This window comes from Pinus tabuliformis, chromosome J (genome assembly GCF_031772625.1).
Source record: "Pinus tabuliformis cultivar Carrire ecotype Pingquan chromosome J, CPIR1, whole genome shotgun sequence".
Classification (NCBI taxonomy): domain Eukaryota; kingdom Viridiplantae; phylum Streptophyta; class Pinopsida; order Pinales; family Pinaceae; genus Pinus; species Pinus tabuliformis.
The window spans coordinates 651,881,076-651,905,340 of NC_142295.1; positions in this window are offsets into that span (position 1 = coordinate 651,881,076).

A 24,265-nucleotide genomic window follows, 5' to 3' on the forward strand; every position below is an offset into this window, starting at 1 on the left:
TCCTCGGAATCAAACCCTCGGCCCAGTCAGGGGTCGAGGCCTGTCGACGGGGTTGTCGGGTCTGCGCAGCCTCGCCCTCCGGCTCTCGGCTGGGCCGAGGGGTCGATTCCGAGAATTGAGCCATCAACCCAGTTGGAAGCCAGTTGGCGATGCTTCCAATCCAGGGCGCCCCCGCTTGCCAGCCTCCGACCCCAGCCTCCGACCTCGATTTAATATCTATATATATATATATATATATATATATATATATATATATATAGATTAAAAATAATTTATTTTTTAATTATTTATATTGTTATATTAAAAAGATTTTAAAACCATTAAAAATAATAATTTAAAATTATATATTAAAAAAAATTAATTGATATATAAATTTTTATAATCATATTTTGCTTTATTTTATTTATTTATTTTATTATTATTATTATTATTATAAGTTATATGTTTGGTTAGAATTTAAAAAATTTAAAATTAAATATAATTTTAAAAAATATATAAAACAAAATGAAATTTATATATAATATTTAAAAAAAATGTTTTTTTTTAATTGAAAAAATTAGAATTATTTTTTTAAAACTATATAGTTATTTAAAAAATATGTATAGTTAGTTTTTTTTTAAATTTTAATTAAAAAAAAACATTTATAATTTTTTTTGAAATTTTCAGTTATGTAGTATTAATTTGGATTTTCTTTTTTTATCAGGAAGATGGCATCAAACAAGACATCATTGAATGTTTTTGGACCAAGGGCAGTAATTGCATCAACTAAAGTTGTAGTTGGACGCACTATGGATACTGCTGAACACACCCGAACTGAGAAACGTAATAAAAGTCAAACAGGTACAATCAAGCTTATTTTAGAATGGAAGAATGCACGAGAAATAAATAAAATCAATTTTTCATGGCATCTTAAAGACAATGAAACCGATGATGGTGTACATATCTATCTGCTTTGTGGTATGATTAATTTTGGTGAACCATATGAGGTGATGGGTAGAGTACGAGACATATGTTTGGTGCCGAACACAGACATTATTTATGTTCTTGCAAGATTGGCCAATACACGTGAAAATGTTAGATATCATCTCACAAAGCTCCGGTATGACACATATGAAGAATCCACATAGTTGTGTGAAGAAATCGCAAGCAACATTGCAAATAACATTGTAAGTATGCTTATTTATATTTATGTTATGCATTATTGTAAGGATCATTAATTTTTTTATAAATTATTGATCATTGACATATTGTATTTTGTTTCACAGGATTTTGCTGAGAGTCTTTCAACCATGTTGGAGGGTATTTATTATATGGAGCCAAATATTATGACTGTGATCAACAGTTTCCACAAAGAGACAGAAGAAGAAAGGAGAAAGAGGCAAAGAGAAATAAATCGTGACGATGCAATAGTACATACATAGGATCATCAAAGAATCATTAAGGCAGGTCAATCTGGTAAAGGTAAACATGTTGCTTTTGAAGATGTGGAAGTTGAAGCTGAAAAATATGTTACCATTAGTGAGGAGGAGGTTAGAGATGTTGTTGCAAAGGAGAAAATAAATAAGACATCAAAAAGAAAAATGACCACGGATATCTCTTTTCCAGCTGATGATGAAGAAGACATGTTAACCACTAAGAAGAAGAAATCAAATGTTGGTCAACTTGTAAAAGTCACGGGCAACAGTGAAGAACAAAGTGAAAGCTCCAAAGGAAGCAGAGAAATCATATCACTAGGTGCTGAGTTAGAGGATGAAATTATTAAAAAAAAACAAAATTCCATTTGAGATCACTTGAGGAAGAGTAAATTAATTAAAGGTGGTCAAACATTTTAGCTTAATTTCAACCAATTCTATAACCCAAATGAAGGACAATCTCAATATCAAATTATAAAGGAACATCACCTACATGAGCATAATCTAAACACATTGTTCATGTTCAATCCATTTGCACATGTGGTGGATTATGTGCTTCTTGTTGATCCAAATGAAGTTCCCAACAAACATGCATTTAATAGGACACAATGTTTTGAATATAGATATTATGTGATTGGAGGGAACCATTCAGAAGAGGCAAAAAGACAATTGATTGAGGAATATCCCAATAAATATCTTTTTAGAACATTGAGATGCATCATTTATGTTGGTTTAACAGAAACAAAGGAAAAGTTATTTGCATGGGATCATAATGCATATAATGAGTATAGAATGTCTATGACTTTCATCTAAAGGGTCAGATTTATTCATAATGAATTTGTAGAAAAATGTGGCGGCGATAAGACAAAAGTCAGTCTAATCTTTCAGAAGGAATGTTTAATGGAAACAAGTTATCAAATTAAGGATAAAATCAATTCAAAAGGTGGTAAAATAAATTCACATATATTCGGAAGCATGGATAACATTTTTCAGTTGGCATTTAGAACTGAGGAGATGGAATTGATTGATGATATTTTTGAGCGGTGGGAGAATATTTCCATAAAAAATCAAAAGGTTAGGAAGTGTAAACCCATAATATGTACCAACAGTAAGACAAGTGCAAAATTGAAGCAACTTCTAGATGATATGACTATCACACCTTGGAGAACAACGCAAGGAGTGAAGGATGAGAAACTAATTAAAACAATACTATGCCGTGTGAAGTCAGGTGAATTATCAATGGATGAAATGTGCACAAAATTTCAAAAGCTTGTTGAATTATTTTTACTTTTCCTTGGATTATAATTTTCTTTTAAATATAACATATTCTTGTTGCTATTATTTGTTATACATATAACTAGATTAACAAATTTTACTTTATTTATTCAGTTAGAAGATTTATATGAAAATACAAGAACATATGGTTAAAATGTTGAATGAAGGGAGTTGGAATGACGTTGTGCGCAACTACCCAGAATCAAGTTTTACAACAACAATTAAAGATTTTTTTATCTTACATTCAATAAGGTTTGTTGATTTATAATGTTCATTTTATTCATATGTAAACTATTTTTAATTGACTACTTATACATATATAATTTTTATTTCATTAAAGATGTTGAAGAAGGATACAGATGGAGTACCAAACACTTTCAAAAGCTTTATTGAAAAAATTAAGATGGAAAGGTTGAAAAAACAACGTTTATATAAAGTTGAACTTGGTCCTACTCTTACTCATTTCATTTGGAATTGGCTTGACACTATCCAATATCAAATAATACAAGGTGATTGTGAAGACATTGCAAAACTCATACCTAAAAGGGAATATGCCCTAGTTATTGTAGATATTCCTCATGGTTTCAATTTCCCAGACATTGAATATGATAGTGAACCTTATACTTATCAAGCTTTTAGTAAAGTGGTTATGGTATTTCAAGAAGTCACAACATCATCACTTTGGAGATTTATGACATTTCATTCACACACACGATTTGCAATGTTATTAACAAGCTTCAAAGGAAAAGCAAACTCAAGGATGCAACTTTCATGGTAAGACATTAAATTTTATGTTTGATGAATGTTAAAAAAATTATTATGCCGTAAGGCATTCCCCTTTGAAATCCACTCTCCTCTTATCCTACGTGTCAAACTATGATCCGTTTGATTTGATTTTAGATGATTAAAATGTTTGCTACAGTTAATAAAAATTTTAGTTATAACTAAAACAATAAAAATAACAGTCTAAACTTCATCTTTTTCAAGAACCAACAAACCCTGAAGGTAGATGGCCATGGCTTGCATTACAGAGTGAAGGTAGATAGCCATGGCTTGCGTATCTTTTTCAAGAACCAGAAAAACTTGAAGGTACACTGTGATGGCTTATGTTGTAGAGTGAAGGTAGACGACCATGGCTTGTGTTGCAGAGTGAAGGTAGATGGCCATGGATTGCAACGGGCTTGCGTTGCAGAATCGAGGTAGAGAATGGAGGTAGATGACCATGGTTGCAACGGGCTTGCGTTACAGAATGAAGGTAAATGGTTCTCCTTGTGTTAAATAGTGTTGTGGAGAGAAAGAGGGTATATAGAGGCAAAGGCAAACTTTCCATTTTAGTGGGAAGGTGGGTTCAAGGGAGAGAAAAGTGAGGGTGGGTTTGAAGCTACCAATCCCAGCTTAGGAAGACACATTTTCTAAGCTAATGCCATTGCCGCTTCCACTATTGAAGCCCCCTAACATGAATAGTGCCTACAAATTTCCCTGTGTTCCTCTTGAAGGATTTACACTAGAAGATATCCAGAAGATTTAAACTTTGGGGTGCGGGAGTAGTGGCAAGGTCTACAATAATTTTCAATTATTTGTATGAATCTCAGAGCCATTACTAATTCTCTTTTTTGTGAATTTTCAGTAGTACTAGATACCTTACCGGATTTGGCCTTCCTTCCTATTCGGATTTTTCTTATCGCTTTGGCAAATAAATTGGGTTTTATTAACAAATTCCTAATTATTAACTGCATATATTTGTACACAATGCAAGTTTGTTTGGAAGGGCATCAATCTGAATACAAACTTTCTATTTCTGTGGGAAGATGGGTTCAAGGGAGAGAAAAGTGAGGGTGGGTTTGAAGCTACCAATCCCAGTTCAGGAAGACGCATTTTCTAAGCCAATGCCATTTCCGCTTCCACTGCCGAAGCCCCCTAACATGAATCGTGCCTGCAAGTTGCCCTGTATTCCTCTTGAAGAAGTTACACTGGAATATCTCCAAAAGATTTCAACTTTGGGGTGTGGGAGAAGTGGCAAGGTCTACAATCATTTTCAATTATTTGTATGAATTTCAGAGCCATTACTAATTCTCTTATTTGGGCATTTTCAGTAGTACTTGATACCTTACTGGATTTGGCCTTCCTTCTTGTTCGGATTTTTCTTTTAGTTTTGGGAAATAAATTGGGTTTTATTAACAAATTCCTAATTATTAATTGCATATCTTTGTACACAATGCAGGTTCGTTTGGAAGGGCATTAGTCTGAATACAAAGATAAATTTCCCCTTATTTATTAACCATTCGGTTAGGTTGTGCCAAGATCTTGAATTTAATATGGGTTTGTTGCCAGCTATAGAATGCTTGGATTATCTAGAAGTGAGGAGAGATGAGTATGTATTAGACAACTACCACAAGGTGCTTGTACGTGATCCTTACAGATGGTAAGCTTCATTTGAGTTTAATTTTGGAAAATTTCTTAGCTGTTTACTGTTTGACAGAAACTAGTCTCATCACTCAAACTCATGCCAATCTAAAGTGGTGGGAATGGTGAGAATGGGAAAGGATTATCACTTCATTTTAGATATTGTGACATTTTATTTTAATAGTGGCCTGTGAATCTATGCTTTTTTTTGCTTTATGGAATCTTCTAGGTAGTTTGTTGGGTGGTAAACTCCTTTGCCAGGAGAGGGGACAAAGCTCCTTTCAATGAGAGTCTTCGAAGTCATCCAGGAGAGGGAACAGAGCTAGAGCTCCTTTCAATGAGAGTTTGACCCGATTCATCATCATGATAAGTGCTTCAACAGTTTGACTCATCAATAGAACACAACCTAATAGACTGTAAACAAATTCCCTATTGGTAAACCGCTGCAGCTTTTCCATATGGAATATTAGAAATTGCCATGAATTCATGTTTTCCCATTTGAATAAAGGAATATAATTCAAAATCGTGTTGTTTTATTTTAGGTTTTAATACATATCCATTATTCTTTTGCAGGTTGGAAGACCCTGATACAAAGGAGGTCAAGGATTTTGTTGAGAAACAAGTTTCCTTAACTGAATCCCTACTACAAACTTGTGAGACAAGAGGGAAACTGAGAGAGCGCATCACAACTCTTTTTGACCATCCTAGATATGGCCGTCCATTCAAACGCAGTGATAAGTACTTCTATTTCTCCAACACTGGGCTCCAAGGTCAGAGTGTCTTGTATGTCCAGGTATACTTAAAAATTAAGAGAAGAGATTTATAGGGATATTTTGTAAAGCTATAGTTTGAATGAACATAGTCAACTTCTTTCTAAATATGAAAAAGTCATTTGTGAAAATTTGATTTGTTACCTGAGCATATTTCTATTCGTTTGTTAATACTTTATAGGACAATTTTCCTTTGGTTCTTTCTTCTTCTACTTTCTTTTCGTGTTGGGAGGAGATTAAATCTCATTTTCTTTCTGTTTTCTTAAATTATTATATTCAGGAAAATCTGGAAGCAGAAGCAGAGGTCTTGCTTGACCCTAACAATCTGAGTGAAGATGGAACGGTAGCATTAAGAATTTCTGAAGTGAGTGAAAATGTAGAATTCTTGGCTGTTTCCTTAAGTACCAGTGGCAGTGACTGGGTGAACATCAAGGTTATCAGGGTGGCAGATAAAAGTACAGAACCTGATTCTCTTTCATGGGTAAGTTTTTTGACCTCTTGTTAAACATCATGTCGTTCATTCCACGAGTAGGCATTGGTAAAGACTCAACCAACAAAGTATTTTTTGAATAAGACATCCAAGGTGGTACCAATGAAAGTTCTAGTAGATAGATAACATCTGATAAGTTACAATACGAGTCTCAGATAATGTTAGGCTGCAAGCCACAAAATTTATTTTTTAAAACCAAGTTTTTATTATTGGTGGCAAAAATTTCTCAACTTCAATATTGTAATTAACAATTGACACAGAAAATGATTTGTCATTTATCTTCTAGTAGAGAGAAATGGGATATAAGGACTATTTTTTGATTATATGTTTCTTTAACCCAACTTCTGTATATCATGTGGTTATAAGTTTTTTGAACCATTAATTATTGATTATATAGAATTGTTTTCAAATTTTGCAATTGGAAAACAGGTGAAATTTTCAGCCATTACTTGGACTCATGACAACAAAGGTTTCTTTTACAGTCGTTATTCAGCACCCAAGTCTGTACTATTCTTTGGAATATAGTGTTGGTTATGTACTTTATAACAGTTTCTTATTTACTTTCTTCGATTGACTTATTTACTTTATCAACTGCTTAGTTACTTATGTTTTTCCCTGATAGAGAAGGAGAAAGGCTAGATGTAGGGACAGAAACAAATATCAATATTGATCATCAAGTGTTTTACCATTTCTTGGGCACTAATCAATCTGAAGATATTCTCTGCTAGAAAGATTCAAAACATCCCAAGTGGCTATTTCTCTCTCAAATAACTAAAGATGGAAAGGTTGGTAGAATATCTTGTGTTGTGTTTCAGATAAAATATGGCATCTTAGGTACTCTTTTAGATGGCTATTTCAATTTTATGGTTGTACAATATCGTATCTTTTTTTCCTTGCACTTGTGTATTCTTGTTCATATTTTTGATAATTTGTATTCTTAAATGCTTTTGTGGACTGGACACAACATATAATAATATTGCCCTCAAATCCAACTAGTTACTAAAAAGGCTTGTTCATAGATAAGATATGGGTCATGTTTCTTGGTAAGATTTTATTTGGCTTTGATGTTTTTCAAATATTAAAAAAAAGTGTAGCCTGTCAAAAAAAATTTAATCTCCAAAATGATCTTATTCTTCTACCATCAATGATCATATGTTTCTGAAATTTCACCTAATGCAAATTTCTTACAATCCCTCAATCTACGTTGTATTTTTGTTGTTGTTGGTCCATCCACATTTTCGCCCTTCTGTATTTGATATCTTTCCTTAGGATTGCAAATTTTTAGCATTCTATTTGCTTGAACTTTTTGCACAATCTCTTTATTTTTCTTTTGTTCTCCAACACCCATATATTCTTTTTTCTTTTTTCCATGTAAAAAAATTTCATTTTTATTGTTGATCTCGAAACAAAAATGCATTCTTCATATGCAGCAGCACCAGAGAAAAAATATTTTTCCTTTTTTAGCCATATGTACCTGAATCCTCATACTAATTGTCAACTTATCATACTTGCAAAAATATTGTGACTATTCCAACCCATATCAGGAAAATTGACTCAAATAACAGAAAATTTTGATTGATCATATTGATACATCTGCTCTACAAACTAAGTGACCTATACATAGGAGAAGATACTAACAAAGAAATCATATGGATAACCAAGTTTCAGTTGAAGTGTCCTCATCTGTCTCCAAGGAATGCAACTTGCCAGATGCTAAGAGGAGACCCTCCTTAGAGAGTTTATTGGCCTTCTCGTTCAACTCTCAGAAAACATGAGTTATAGTGAACCTAGTGAAAACAAAGGTGATCTCCTTCAAGTGATTTTTAGTTGCCAATAAGTCAATATTGTCTGATAACCTTGCATCCATTTCACTATGAAAGAAGAATCTCCAAAGACCTGAAGTTCTCTTATTCCTCCATCAAATGTTTTTCTCATTACATTTTTTAATGCCAATGGATCTACAAGATTGTTAGTCCCCCTAACTGAGTTCTCTTTGAAAGAAATAAAGTGAGTTTCAGTTTTCATATATGCTTTTTATCTCATTACTCATCTGGTTCTTGTAAGTTTAAAACATTTAGAGTAAAACAACGCACACAGATTTGATATAAAAGTAGAAAGGAAAATAATAACATTCACACACAATACTTAGAGATTCACACTACAATATATAGGGTTCCACAACATATGCATTCCATTATGATCTCATGCAAATATTCTAAATTACAGTCTGTCACATGTATATATACTAAATTACAACCTTAGTCACCACACATTGAATTTTTTCCCCAAAAATATCAAAATTCACTAAATCTCAAGCATTAGGGAATTTAATGGAAAATTTAATAGCTATTTTACAATATAGTGGCAAATTTCTAATTTCATGGCTAAGTGAACCGTGAATTTACTGGTCAAAGTGTTTATTTAGAAAATTCTTTTTCTTCTTAAATTTTAAATCAAGAACTCAGATTTTTGAGATGTATATGATATTCTAAGATCTTTTCAAGAAGATTCTCTGTGCTAAACTTCATGGAAAATTTTATCAGTTTTCTTCACTAGCAATTTGTTTTTAAAATCCATTTTTGAAAATTTGAAAATTCATAAAAAGCCTCATTAAGATTTTTCTTTTTCTTCTTAAATTTTTAAATAAATAACTCGGATTTTTGACATGTATATGATATTCTAACATCTTTTCAAGAATATTTGTCAAAGAAGAATTAATTAATCTTATATGTCATTTCCTTACGACTTTTCCGTTGCAACATTTGGTGCAATTGCTAGTTTACATACAAGTTCATTAAACTTTTAGTATGTTGTGTTACATTAAACTTTTAGTATGTCACGTTATAGGCAAAAGTCAAATCTTGTTTCTTGCAAAGATCAGGCTATTATAAATGATTGTGAGCTCATCCATATTGAATGTTGGACAAAAGATGATAGCTATAAGCCTAATCTTTTGAATTGAATAGATGGAAAGAGTCATAGTCAAGTACTGGTTCATGATGATGTCATGAGAAAACTCACATGTGAGGATACATATGCAAAAGGAGAGATGGTTAAAATTTATCAAAAACCACAAGCATTGATTAACTATCTTATAGATTTATGTTTAAATGAAGGATATTGGGTTTTGGATTTATTCTCAGGTTCAGGTAAGTTTTATTATATAAAATTTAGTTTCAACATTTTATTTTTTAGTTTTCATGTGTTTATACTAATTTACTTAATTATTTCTTTTGTGCTTGATGATTAGGTACAAAACTAGAATGTTGCCTACAAAAAGGAAGAAATTTCATTCCCATTAAAAGACTCACTACAATGCAATTATATTCAACAAAGAATTAATGCTCTTCAATATCCTCCAAATGCAAGACAAGAAATTGGTTTGAGGAAAGGGGGTTTAATGGATCATGTGTAGCAAAAAAAGCAAAGGAACCTCAACCACCATTATATGGAATGATTGTAAAACGACACTTTGGAAGATTTGCAAACATGAAAGGTCCATTAGAAGAGGACAATGACCAAATTGAAGCAGGAAATATTGCGGAAGAAGACATTAATGAAGGGCTAGAAGATGTTGAACATGGATTAGTTGATATTATTGATTAAGTTTAAGTTATGCTTGCAAATAAAGCTCAATTTTGAGAGCTATTCATCAGTTTTACTTGTAATGTTTAGACTTTGAGATTTTATGAGAAGAATGAGTATTTCATTATTGTTGTTATATGTTTAATATTTGTATTATCTAATTTTCACTTTAATTTTTATGTGAATCATTATTTTTTGCAAAAAAAAAATGATTACTATTAATTTTTGACATAAAATTCATAAAAAATGCTATTTTTAAAGTTTTTTTGTTATGATTTTCCCATAAAAATCGTTTATTTAACATGTCATTTTTAACAAAAAGTCTCAAAATGTGTATTTTTTTCATTGTATTTATACTGAAATGTGTATTCTTTTGTCATTAGTTTAAAAATATTGGGTTTTTAGCGACAATTATTTCATCTGCATTGAAATATTAATTAACAATGCATAAACATATAGAAAATCCTAACTTTAAAATAATCACCCTTTTTTAATTTCTTTAACTATTGGAAAAATTAAGATTTTATTACAAAAAAAATTGAAAAGAAAAATTAAAAAAACACAAATACATAAATACACTTAAAAATAAATATCTTAGGGAAGAAGAAGACATTAGAAAATGTGAAGTGTCAAAATTAAACTTTCTAAAAAAGGGGGTTGATGCTGCATTAACAGTTTTCAAAATCAACATGAAAATCACTCACATCTAAAAAAAATGTTCATAAGAAAATTGCAAGTGCCAAAAATATGCTCAAAAAAAAAGATTATTCTGAATAACCACTTTTCAAAATCAGGTGTTTTTTTGCTACCTTAAAAAAATGGGTACTAGGTAATTTTCTCGTTTGATAGGTAACTTTATTCTCTTAGTGGATATTACTTTCACTGCACTTTTAGCATATAGGCTTCCTACTACTTCAGCTTCAATACGAGCCAGTGCTCCCGTTGCTCCAAAGTAACAATCCCACAACCAACATCAGAACCAAGAGACGCCAAAGACCAAGATAAAACTGAAATAAACAAAATAACCATATTCACTAACAATGAACCCTAAGTCCCAATTGAACTGATTGAAACCAATTCCACCTAAATTCAGAGAAAAAATTGATAATGGATTATTACTAGAGCTATAAGGGTGGCTTAGAGAGAAGGGAGTTTGTATCCTTTATCTTAGGTTGCACCCCCAAGACCAGAACAAAAAGACCCCAACTTCCATGAAAACACTCAAAAGTACCAAACTCGCGGCTTTTACAAAAAAGGCCCAAGAAACCCAAGTACATTGTCTGAAGACATAAACAATAGTTGAATCAAACCAAGCCAGATGAGGACTCCACAATACCTTGTTTCCAAATTCGGACCCCAAAGAAGATCTCGGTTGACCGATATTCCCACAAAAGAACACCACCAACTCTTAATAACCGATGGCTAGTTGCAGTCATAAGCATGAAGGAACCCTTATGCAGGATCCCAAATGGTTTATCACATATATGACTTGATATATTATCTTCCTCTCCATATGCTAAAAAATGGCCCCCAAACACCTACACAATAGCTATTCAGGAAGACCCCATCCCCTTGATTCACCCCATGTTCTAGAAAAACCTTCTAGACATGAAAAAAAAAAAAAATTGACAACATTTGCATGGATGCAGAGCTGAGGACCTTTCTTCCATGTGAGACCCGAATCCGCATTCCACTCCACCACCTCCATTAACCATATGTGAGACTTAAACATTTCGTAATTAAATTTATTTACATCGCACGTGAAACTACATGGAGGAGGTGTGCCAGACCACCCTACCTTAATGACTAAAGGACTCATGGGGGTGGTGGGAACCCTCCCTGAGAACTTCATCTTGTCGTTCATTCACCCCATCAGGGAGACCACATCGCTCCCAGGATACTAGACATTTGATCAGACAAGCTGAATCAAGTTTGTGGCGGCTAAGGATAAGAGAAATCTAGATCTCGTACTTGACTTCCCTAGTTAGCCAATAGATCGACTGCGTTGTTTCCTTATCTAGAAGAGTGAAATGTAATAACATATGAGTGAAATGTAATAACATATGAGAATAATATTAATAATTTTTTAACCCGAGACATTCATAGTTCTAAGTGCCAACTTTTGATAACTTTAACCACTAGGTTAAAGTATATAAGTTTTTGAGTTGTATCAATTACAAATTGGGAATCGCCATCCAATTGAAATTTTGAAAAAGCTTCCTCCCACGTGATCCTTAATCCTCCCTCCAATGCTATAAATTTTTCATTACTAGTGAATCCACAGTTACCAACATAAATTCGTAAGGTGTTCCCCAACTAGTCTCCAAAGATTCTTCCACAACTAGCCAAACCCGGGTTACCTTAGGTGCCTTGTCGAAGTTAAAGTTTAATCGTGATATTTTCAATAGTTTAATTTCACGTTGCCTTTTTTATAAGTTAATTTGTATTATTTTTATTAAAGTGAAACACATGATGAATGGTTTTAGTGGCCATGTGAAAATATTTTTAAATTCAAAAAATATTGATATTTAAGTACTATTCAATATATTATAAATTAACTTGTATTTTTTTTTTAACTGCAACAAACGGATGAGTGGTTTTAGTTGATATATAAAATGATGTTTAGTTTTAGTTGTTATATAAAATAATGTTTAAATTTTAAAGAGTATTGATATTTAACTGTTATTTAATATATTTAATAATTATTAATAAACATTTAAAAGGTACATTATTATAAAGTGAAGATAAAAAAATGTTTATAACTTCAAGAAAGATTATTATAATGGATATGAATTATTAATGTTCAAATTTATTAATTTATTTGAAATTTTTGTTAGGATAATTGATTTTATAATGGATATGAATTATTAATGTTCAAATTTATTAATTTATTTGAAATTTTTGTGAGGATAATTGATTTTGTTTTTTTTGGTTTCATTACATCATTATGGATATGAATTATTAATGTTTAAATTTATTAATTTATTTGAAATTTTTGTTAGGGTAATTGTTTTGTTTTATTAAATATTTATGAAATAAAAGTATTGTAGGACCACTAAAGTCATCTAAATATTAGGAAAATGTTAAAAATAATGAATCAATTTTTATGTATATATATTTTCAAAAGGTCTTGAGATATATAAAATGAAGGAGAGCAAACAATTTCAATATAGATAGAAGCAAAATGCGAAGGTTTAATGCATAACCATACATGATTTTACGAAACAAGATATTAAAAATATAGAAAAGCTAATAATCATGGGCATTAATAATAAATTAATCTACACATTACCCCATTCATTAATACATTAATAACATATAAATATACATATTTATAACACATTAATAATATATTTATTTCCATATTAACATATTGAAAGCACATTAATTTTACAATAACACATGTCAACTAAGGTTGGCTATGGTTGAAATGTTCAACCATAGTTAACATGAGTGCCATGCTGAACCATGGGCATCATGGTATATCTATAGTAAAAACTAATAAATGAAATTCAAACATACTCAACCGTAATCAAGTTGGTTGAGCGTGGTCGACTATGGTTAATTATGGTTGGCATGGTCAACCATAGTCAACATGGGCATCGTGTTCAACCATAGTCGACTATAGTTATTATGTTCAACATGTCCACAATCAAACATAGGCTGCATCCAACGATACTCATTATGTTCAACATGATCATGGCCAACCATAGACATCATGCTGATAGTCAACATGGGCATAGAGTCATTGAAGTTTGTAAATTTAATTATAACTTAATATGTTAAATTTACTACTTAATATATAATATAATTTTAATATTATTGGATATTTATATTTTTCAATATTTAATTTTTAGTATAACTTTTATATTTTATTGTAACATTAATAACATTATAATATTAACCATCGTATTATAACATAGTATTATAACTTTGATATTACTTTAGCTTCATATTATTCACAATATAATTTTAATATTGTTCTCAATGTGACATAGAACAAACAACATCACAATGTGCTGAAAAATAAAGGAAATCACATTATGATAAATAATAAATGACATCACAATGTGACAAACAACTAACAACATCACATTTGGACAAAAGAGATGGCGTATGGTCAACATGGTCAACCATAGTCAACATGTGTATCTTGTTCAACTATACTAAATGTAGGCATCATAGTCAACATGGGTGCAATGGTGAACCATAGTCACCATGGACCATCATGGTCATCCACAATCATCTATAGGTGAACATTGATGAACAAGATCGATATTGTGGTGTGACAAGCAAAATTGATGTAACAATATAACACCCTCCTCCCACACTTATCCAAGCTTACCGATCCACCAGGGTAAATATGTGAGGAAGAGTTACTTTGATATGACTCAACCTCCTATATCATCTTAAGGAATTAGAATCAACTCAACCAAACCTTACTGAGCTTCCTCAGGTGATAAAGGACCCCCAAGGGCTAACCCACCCTTCTATGTGCCCAAACCCCGAATTAAGCCTCTTTTTCATTGAACTGGACCATTAGATACTAGCATACCACTACCTAATTTTGATTAAAACTCTCCAGTTGAATGCAAAAGCTTGCAAGGGAGTGATTGCAGTCTTTTTTACTCAGTTATGTGCCAACAACTATGAGATATAAGTCACTTTTTTCAAGGCTAGGATCTAGACCTTTGCCCAAAACTTAATGAAACTCTCAGAAATGATAAATGACACAGGGGCAAAGCCTTCCATACAAATATTAGACAAGAACTTGACCTAACCGAACCTAACCATGATAGAAATTTCGTCAAACACATTATGGACATGTAATCTATAGGTCATAAATACACATCTGAACATAGGGATCTCATACTTATCTAAGAATCATCAGTAAGGTCTGATGCCCTCTCATAATAGTTGCAATATCATATATTAGGTCATGCATTCATTAATTTTTCAGTTACTAACCAAAACATGATGAGAGCCATAACTCAAGCCTGTCATAACACCATGCTTATAACTAGCATATAACCATAACAATAACAGTAATAGAACAACCATTAAAGCCACATAATAGCAAGCACATTTACTCATAAAATACTAGTGGAAAATAGATCTTATTAACATATGCAAATCCAACCAAGTTAAGGACTACCACGTACCACCCAACCATAGATTGGGTTGAACCAAATCTGCCTTTCAACCAATCACTCCCGCACCATATTCCAAGCATGAATGTGGGATCTCATGAAATAAACCAACCAAAACCAAACCAGGGCTTCCAGAGGCCAAACTTCCTCAACCTTCAACCAATGATTCCACCTCACGGTCAGACATCACTAACCATCACCAGATTGGTCTCTACCTAAGTTGTCCAGGGCTCTAGAGCATTTGTTCCAACTCGACTTCCAGAACTAGTAACTTGATCCATAGTTATTATCAAGCTCCAGAGCGTTTTTCCAACCAAGTATTATAGGACTAGTAACTCAACCCACCAAGGGCTCCAAAGGGTTTTTTCAACCAAAGCTTCTAGGACTTGTAACTCAACCCAAGGTGTTACAGGGCTTCCAAAGCATTTTTCCATCCAAGGCTCCAAGAACTAATAACTCAACCCACATCCATAAGGAACATGAACACCAATCAAGAAAAAAAAGGGAAAACCCACAACACCATGGTTATCCAAGAAATGGAAAGGCTAAGTAAAACCGTTATCAATCCAAGCAATCCTCCCTGCCAATGATAGATCATAACCAAATAACCACATGCATATGCCATGCATGCCAAAACTAGCAAGGAAATCATACATGCTGTAGAAAATCCTGTAGATTCACAAGCTCATGTAATCTACTAAAACAAGAGACTAGAATCTACTTCTACTCTTTACAACGGAAGCCCATAAATATCGAGCAAACAATAATCAATAGAGGAAGAGAATCAAAGGCACATAACACAATAAATATCCAGGGAAAGCCACAACTCAAAACCCCACTATATGTTTTGTATTAATCCGGAAAATCAAGATGAAATTATAATGCTTGTTCTCTCTAGAACAATCCCATCATTCATCAAATTCAATCTCCCACTCATAAGCAATCTCAAGGCCAAAGCTTAGCCAATTCACAAGCTCTCCAAGTCTCTATTCCAATGTGTAATTCCTATGAAGGATAACTTGTATTTAGAGGGAGATAAAGCCTCTAAAAATAGCACAATCCCTCAAGGATCAGTTCCTGAATGCATGCACTATCAGTGCAACTTAGAAAATTCTAAAACAAATAGTACATTGTCCCTACACTCTAATCTCAACTAGGTCTTTCTCAGAATCAACATGCATGAGTTTCTGATGGTGGAATCTTCAGTTAAATAGAGTATCACTAATTAGGTCACTAGTGTCCCAACTGACTGTTTACTCACTATTAGTTCCTGAAACCGATTGGAACTAATTTAACTAGACTTAACTCAATAAACTGAGTTAATTAATTACAACTCATTCATAATTCATCCTTAACTCCTATAAGTTAGGGAGAACTTATACATGTCTTCTAAAAGACTTCCAATTCAAATTTCCTAAATTAATTAAGTTAATTAAACTTAATTAATTATTTTCAAATTTCTATGAGAAAATAATTCTATTTTAATTCATAGTTTATCTCAAGGACAAATTAAACTAAAGTTTCTTGTTTCCATTTCTCAACACTCCCTCTCAACAAGGAAGGGATTATCCACTACCCTAATCCTGTCTTTGTGAAACTCGAATTTAAATCTTGGAAATGCCTTTGTTTAGATGTTAGCATATTTATCCTCTGTGGGAATGTAATCTAACAACATGATCCGTCTCAATACACAATCTCTGAGATGATGATACTGAATATCTATATGCTTGGACCGATCATGAAAAACTTGATTTTCAAAGAGCTTGTTACAACTCTGATTATCACAATAATCACTTTCGGATCCATCTGCTGACCAAACAAAACAACCAGGATCTTCCTCATCCGGATAGCCTCACATGCTGCTTGACTTGTAGCCATGTACTCTGCCTCTACCGAACTAAGTGCAACTGATATCTATTTCCTATTGTACCAAGAAACTGCAGCTGACCCAATACTAAAGATCCATCTTGATGTGCTCTTCCTGTTAGATGGACTCCCCAACCAATCTGCATCAGTGAAGCCTTGAAGCTTCACTCCCTCTGTCCATCTGTACCACAAACCAAACTAAGTAGTGACTCTAAGGTATTTCAATACATGCTTTGTTGCCTTCCAATACATCTTGGCAGGCCTAACCATCACTTAGATAATCTGGTTAACTGCATAACACATATCTGGTCGTGTGTTCACCAAATACATGAGTGAACCCACAAGTTTCCTATAAAAAGTAGTTTCCACTACTTCTCCTGAAGTAGGATCCTCCTTCCTCCAGTTACCAGCTAGAGGAGTCTCCATGGGTTTACTGCTCTCCATGTAGAATCTCCTGAGTATGTCATTGGCATACTTGCCTTGAGAAACAAACAACTCCCCATCTCCCTACCATACTTCCATGCCAAGAAGGTAATGCATGAGCCTCATGTCCTTCATCTCAAACTCTCTTGCAAGTTCCTCCTTGCAAGATTTGATGAGATTCTCATCACCTGTTACTATGAGATCATCTACATAAAGTACAACGATCGAAATCTTACCTTCCACCACTATGTGATACAGGTTCACATTTGATTCACTCTTCGTGAAACCCAACCCAGTGAAGTAGCTATCTATCCTAGTGTACCAAGCACGGGGTGCTTGCTTCAACCCATACAATGCTCTCTTGAGTCAGCACACATGTAACTCATGGTCCAAGGTTTCAAAACCTTCAGGTTGCTCTATGTACACCTCTTACTCAATCATTCCATTGAGGAAGGATGTATTCACATCCATCTAATGGATACTCCAACCCATGTGTGCAGATAGTTCCAAAATAGATCTGATAGTTGAGTACCTTGCAACAGAAGCAAGGGTCTCATCTGCCACAAAATTGGCCTTATGATTCTCCACAGTACCATTTGCAGATTGCTTTAACTTGTAAAGCCAATGGGAGCTCACAACTGACTCGTCCTCGGTCTCGAGACCACATCCAAAACATTGTTTCAAACTATGGAGTCATACTTCTCCACCATCGCATCAACCCAAACTGGCTGCTGCACTAATTCCTGAAAGGAAGATGGCTCTGTCATAACACATGCACCCATAAGTGCCATGTATCCATTGTACCTCTCTGGTGACCTCCTCTGTCTATGTTGAGAAGTTGATGCTCCCACATTCTCACGTGCATCATCTAACAATCTATAAGCCTCTCTTGTGCACTTTCTTCCCTCTTTAGAAGACCCGTCTTGAGTGGATGTATCCACTCCTAGAACCTCTGTATGTGGTTTCTCCACATCAATATGAGGCTCCTCAACCTTAGGAACTAAAAGTTCCTCCTCTTCATGTAGCTCAAGCTCCCTCTCAAGGGATACTTGCATGGCCTTCTCCTCATAAAACTTGACATCCCTACAAACCACTGTCAGCCGACTGGTTTGCATGTACACCCGATAGTTGTGGCGAGTATCAGTGTACCCCACATAGATCCCCAACTCTGCTATTGGTTGAAGCTTCTTCCATGCATCTTTGGTCACATGGAAATAAACCGATGAGCCAAAAATCCTGAAGTGACCAACATCTAGCCTCTTACTAGAATAAGCTTCCTTTGGTGTTTTACTCTCAAGTATCCAATGTGGACTACGGTTCTGAACATAAACCATTGTGTTGCATGCCTCAACCCACAAGCGTAGTGGTAGGCCCTAATCATGCAACATCACCCTTGCTACCCCTAATATGCTCATGTTCTTCCTCTCGGCAACCCCATTTTGTTGAGAGTTATGAGGTGTCGTCAACTCTTGTCCCTGACTCTTTCTTGACCAATGCTTTGAATTCACAAAACTTTGTGAATGTTTGATACTTTCTCTCCATGAAAAATATTCAACATTTATGAGAATAGTCATCTATAAATATAACATAATACTTGTGTTTGGTGGTGGATATTTTCGAGAATGGTCCACACACATCTAAATGGACTCTCTCCAGAATAGACTCTGTTCAACTGTCTCCACCTGCTCGGGTTCCACCTGTAATACAAGCTAGTCAATCACATGATCAACATCTTTCACATACTTCTTAATCAATGACACATGGAAAACATCATGGAATTTCACTATCAGAGGTAGTGTAAGTCGATAGGTTATTGGACCAATCCTCTCAAGAATCTTTAAAGGCCCATAATACTGAGGTGCCAACTTCGCACATGAACCAATCCTCAAGGATATCTTCTTGGGATTGATGCGCAAGTACACCTATTCCCCAACCTGAAACTCATTAAACACCCTGTGTTGATCTGCATAACTCTTATGCTTGTCCTGTGCTACCTTTATATTATTCTTGATAACTTGCATTTCCTATTTAATCTCTGCTAAAATGTCTGATCCAATAAATAACTTGTTCACTGGATCACTCCAACTAATGGGAGTGTTATAAATTCACTCATAAAGTGACTCAAACAGACTCATCCTCAGTGACTCCTGATACCCATTGTTGTAAGAAAACTCAACCAATGGAAGATACTCTTCCCACTTCCATTTCTGATGCATAACATACATTCTCAACATTTCCTCTAAAATCTTGTTGACCCTCTCTGTCTGTCCATCTGTCTGAGGATGATAACCTGTATTGAAGGCAAACTCTATACCCAAACATGAAAATAACTCTTTCTAGAACCTTGAAGTGAACTTGGCATCCATGTATAATACAATATTCTTCGGTACACTATGCAACCCCACTATGTCTCTGATGAAGACTTGTGCTACCTCGCTAGCTGAATTTGTAGACTTCATTGGAAGGAAGTGAACTACCTTAGTCAACCTTTCCCACAACCATAATAGAATCATGTTGTCTAGAGGTCCTCAGCAAATCTGTAATAAAATCCATGGAAATGACCAACCATTTCCACTCTGGAATCAGAATCGGCTATAGTAATCCACCTGGATGCTTACACTCTACTTTTACCTATTGACAATCCAAGCATCTCGCAAAAAACTTTGCCACCTCTTTCTTCAAATTCGTACAATGATATAAATTCTTCATAACATTCAATGTCTTTTGATATCCCAAGTGACTTGAATACGACTTTTCATCAAACTCCCTCAATATAAGATTCTTGATTTCACTGTTATCTGACACATAGATCTTGTCCCTAAATATGACCAAAAAACTTGTCGTGAGATGATAATCCACATCCTAATCACTGTTGAGTCAAATTATTCTTGTATAATTTGTCAATATGAATTGTCAACCCAGGGAGGTAAACTAGTGAGGTGCCATGCAAAGTATATGCAGGCTGACTACCTTGAGTGCAGTATCGTTATAGGAAAACAATTAATGTCCCTTCCTGAATCAACAATGTTGCAGCAAGGCTGTTAAGCAATATATAACACTCCTCTTTATAGCACTGTTGACTTGTTGATTATTGATCAGAAAGAAGGTGAAGGATCACTCAAAAACTAATCATGCATGCTTCTGTTCTTGCAAAAGTGTTGTTACAGTAATAGTCATGAAGGGTATATAACAACCCTTGAAAAATTATATTGCTGAAAATCATGCAAGAAAGAGATAAATAAAAACAATCATACAGTAATAATGAAATCAGAACAATGTTGGCCAACAAATGAAATCATCAATCTACACTATCACAATCCAACATAGAGTAATGGTTGCAAGGAATACAGAAAGGTTACATTCGCTGTTGCAGGAAATATATTGCACATTGAAATTGAAAATCATTATAACTATATAATAGGAAATGGTTTGTTACATAAATGAAAAGGAAATTGTATCATTCACACACTGTTATTACAAAGAAAAGTAAACACATTAATAAACAGGACAAAAATTATACATACATTTAATATACACCAGAGCTGTGAGTGAAGGGGGCCCTCCTTCACTCACAACTCCTTCAAACATGAAAGAGTTGCTTACAACAGAATGCCAAACATCAACAATATACTTTCTTATAAAATAAAAGTCGATACATAAAGAGACTGAGTGTTGGGACAGTCACACTTCGTCTCCTGATAGCATCTGATACTGTCTAACTTTTCAAAAGCAAATGAGACTGTGTTTATACAATTTCCCGCAGCCATATTAGGCTGGAAATAACAAATGTAATCTCAACCTCTAACTGATTAATCCCTAAGATCGAATCTACAACAAAACAAAATAGTAATTTTTAGGCATACAAACATCATCATAATAGAATGTTCTTTGTTTAGTCTAATTCATGACTACAAGCATGAATTTAGACTATTTGGTTATATGGCTGTAGCTATAGTCTGAAATTAGTGGAGGCTCTGTGGGAATTAGAGTATCTGCTGGATCCTGGAATTCCTACAGGATTCTCGGAGGTAGACACCGTCTGTAGGATTTATGGACATTGTCTATAGGATTTGCAACTATTGAAGTCTGCAATAAATTCCAAGTCATGTTAGAACAAAGAGTAAAAAGATAAAAGCACAAACATTTAGGAGGAGACTCGAATGCAGGTAAAAATGACATTTAAAGATGTTTCGTCATACCTTTAAGCCTCGATACCCTGTTTAGCCAAAAAACGGAAAATATGGAGGGCTAGGTATAATAAGATGGAAAAAAGGTGTCAAAATGGGGAAATAGGGTAGGATATTATCAGCAAAAAGATGGTAATCTCTGAACTCAACATCTCCCCCAGGCCAAGATTCTTGCATGTCCCTTATGCAAGCAAAAACAGTACTTCTAAGAAATCAAATTTTGTCTTGTGCTGCAGCTGCTACAGCCAATTGATCAAGTGGGTGGTCTGTCTCTGTTGGAACCTGCTTCTTATATTCATTAATTTCCTGTTGCAGCTGTTTGATTTCCTTTTGCATTCTGAGGCTACTTTCCCTAAGGGTTGCATTTTCTTCCCTCAAAACCCTTTCTGACATAGTTAGTTCAACGATAGTCTCTTCCAACATTGTTTGCGATGGCTTCTTTGGTGAAATTCTCTCCTCATGGGTATGCCCCTATGATGATCGGGGAGAATTTTCTCCTTCTTGTGGCAGAGCAGCCACATTTTTGTTTTCCTGCAGAGAAGGGGCAGGAAAAGATACAACTTCCTTCTTATCACTGGTAGCAGGTTTTACTAATTCTTCCTTTCTCTCCTTGCTGCAGGATTTTTCAAGCTTCCTGCTCTCGTCTTTCTTAGAACTTTTGGCAGAAGACTGAGCAGCTTGGCTCATAGTATAACATTTAGAAGGGGTTATAGGTCCTTTTTGCTGGGAGCTAAAACCAGAAGTCTCCCCAGTCACAATGACCTCATCGTCGTCATCTTCTTCTATCTCCTCGTCCTAGCCTTCCTCATCTTCCTAGAATTCTGCTTCATCGTCTTGGGCTATATCCTCGTCATCTTGAGCTTCATTCCTAGATTCATGATCTTGGGTTTCCTCCTCTGTGGGTTCAATTTCTTCCTCTGTTGACTTAGACACAGAAGCCTTTTTCCCAGACCTCTTCTGGTCATGCTCTTTTTCAGCCAACTCGAAGGCAGACATTTTCTTTGTCGCCTTATCCTTAGCTTTTTTAGTCTATTCTATCGGCTCGGGCACAGTTGCCTTCTTTGCTGATCTCTTTTCGTGATCCTTTCCTTCGGTAAATTCAGACACATTGGTTTTCCTGGCTTACCTTTTCAAGGGTTTTTCATCAATTTCCTTCTCCAGGTCTTGAACCCGTCATTTTCTCCCTGAGGATTTCTCCTTTTGAACTTCTTCGGGTTCCCGTGGCTGTGACCCCTTCTTCACTTTTCCTGCAAATTTTTCTTTGTTAGCTTCCAACAAATCGGGGTCTGTAAATCCGTTTTCCTGGAGGAAGGCCTCCCAGGTTTTGGAATGCTTCTGTAGGACTTCCAACACAATGATTTTCACCAAACCGTGGTGATAAAGGTTCTCTTCAATATTAGAAGCCCTATCTTGTGCAGCCATAGACATCTTAATTAGAGACATTTTTAGAAAATAAGGTAGGTTAATGGGGTCATCTCGAAACTATCCAAGGAGCCGCATGTGGAACAAAAATACCAGGCTGAAGCGACCTTCACATGTAACATATTTTTGTAAGAAGAAAATGAGCCGTCGATACTTACACTTCAGTAAATCCGGTGAGATGCCTTTGCCCGAACTCAAGTTTAATGGGTCTTCCTTCAGGAATGGTGCGCATCTTTCTTTGCCAAACCAATGATTCTTGAACCATCTCTCGTCGTCCTGCGGAAGCCCACAAGCCTTCGATACCAATTCTTCTGTTAATCGGAAATGCAGGTCCCCAACCTGCACTTGGTCTCTTTTAAGATTCAAGGCAAAGGCCTTCGTCACCTTGGCATTATGGCCACAGAATTTCTGAAAAAATGGTAGCCATCCTACCTTCTCGAACTTCTTTTTGCTCTTTGGCCGAGAATCCAATAGTTCAGAACCCTGTGGTTCATATTTGATGGGAGCTCACAGCCTGGACATTTTCTTTTTGGAAGCTTTCTTCTTTGCCATAGCACAGTTGAAAAAAAATCAGGGTAAAAGTTTTTTTTTTGTATTTTTTGTATTTTTTTTTTTTAATAGGGATGTTGATTGTAGGGATACTCAGAGTGTTATGTAAGGATTTGGCGGCGAGGAGAGGATTTTTGGGAACAAGTCGTGATCATGATAGAAATCATGATCCGACCTTGTAAAGTGGGTTTAGAAAGTGCAGGAATTGACGACCGAGTGAGCTGGCAAGTAAGTTCTAAGGAGGTGGTGACATCTGGCTACAGGAAATATTGAAACTTTAATCGTTATACGAAACAAATTTAAAATACCATCATACCTTACCTCGAGGCCTCCTTTACCATTGTACTTTACCCTTTCTCTGTTTTAATGATATCGCCCGCGTTGACGTTTCCTGTCCTTATGATGTTATTGACTTTATCTCATGAACAATGCTAATGATTACTTCGTGATGCTCCTATCCTGAGATGATTTCCCAGTAGTGTGCTAGTTGACATACTCTGAAATGATGAAATTTGGCCATTAATTAAAGGTTTTAACTGTTTTATTATTCCATGAAAATAACTCGTCTGATGACTGTGCTGCAGGAATTTAGAATGACTGTAGCCACAAGCTACAACTGCTGGGTGCTGCAAGTATTGAAATTGGTCCTGCAGGAATTTGGAACAACTGTGACCAAAAAAGTTTTGAACTGCAATCTTGAGACACTTCTGCAAAAATAAATATTCTTCAGGAA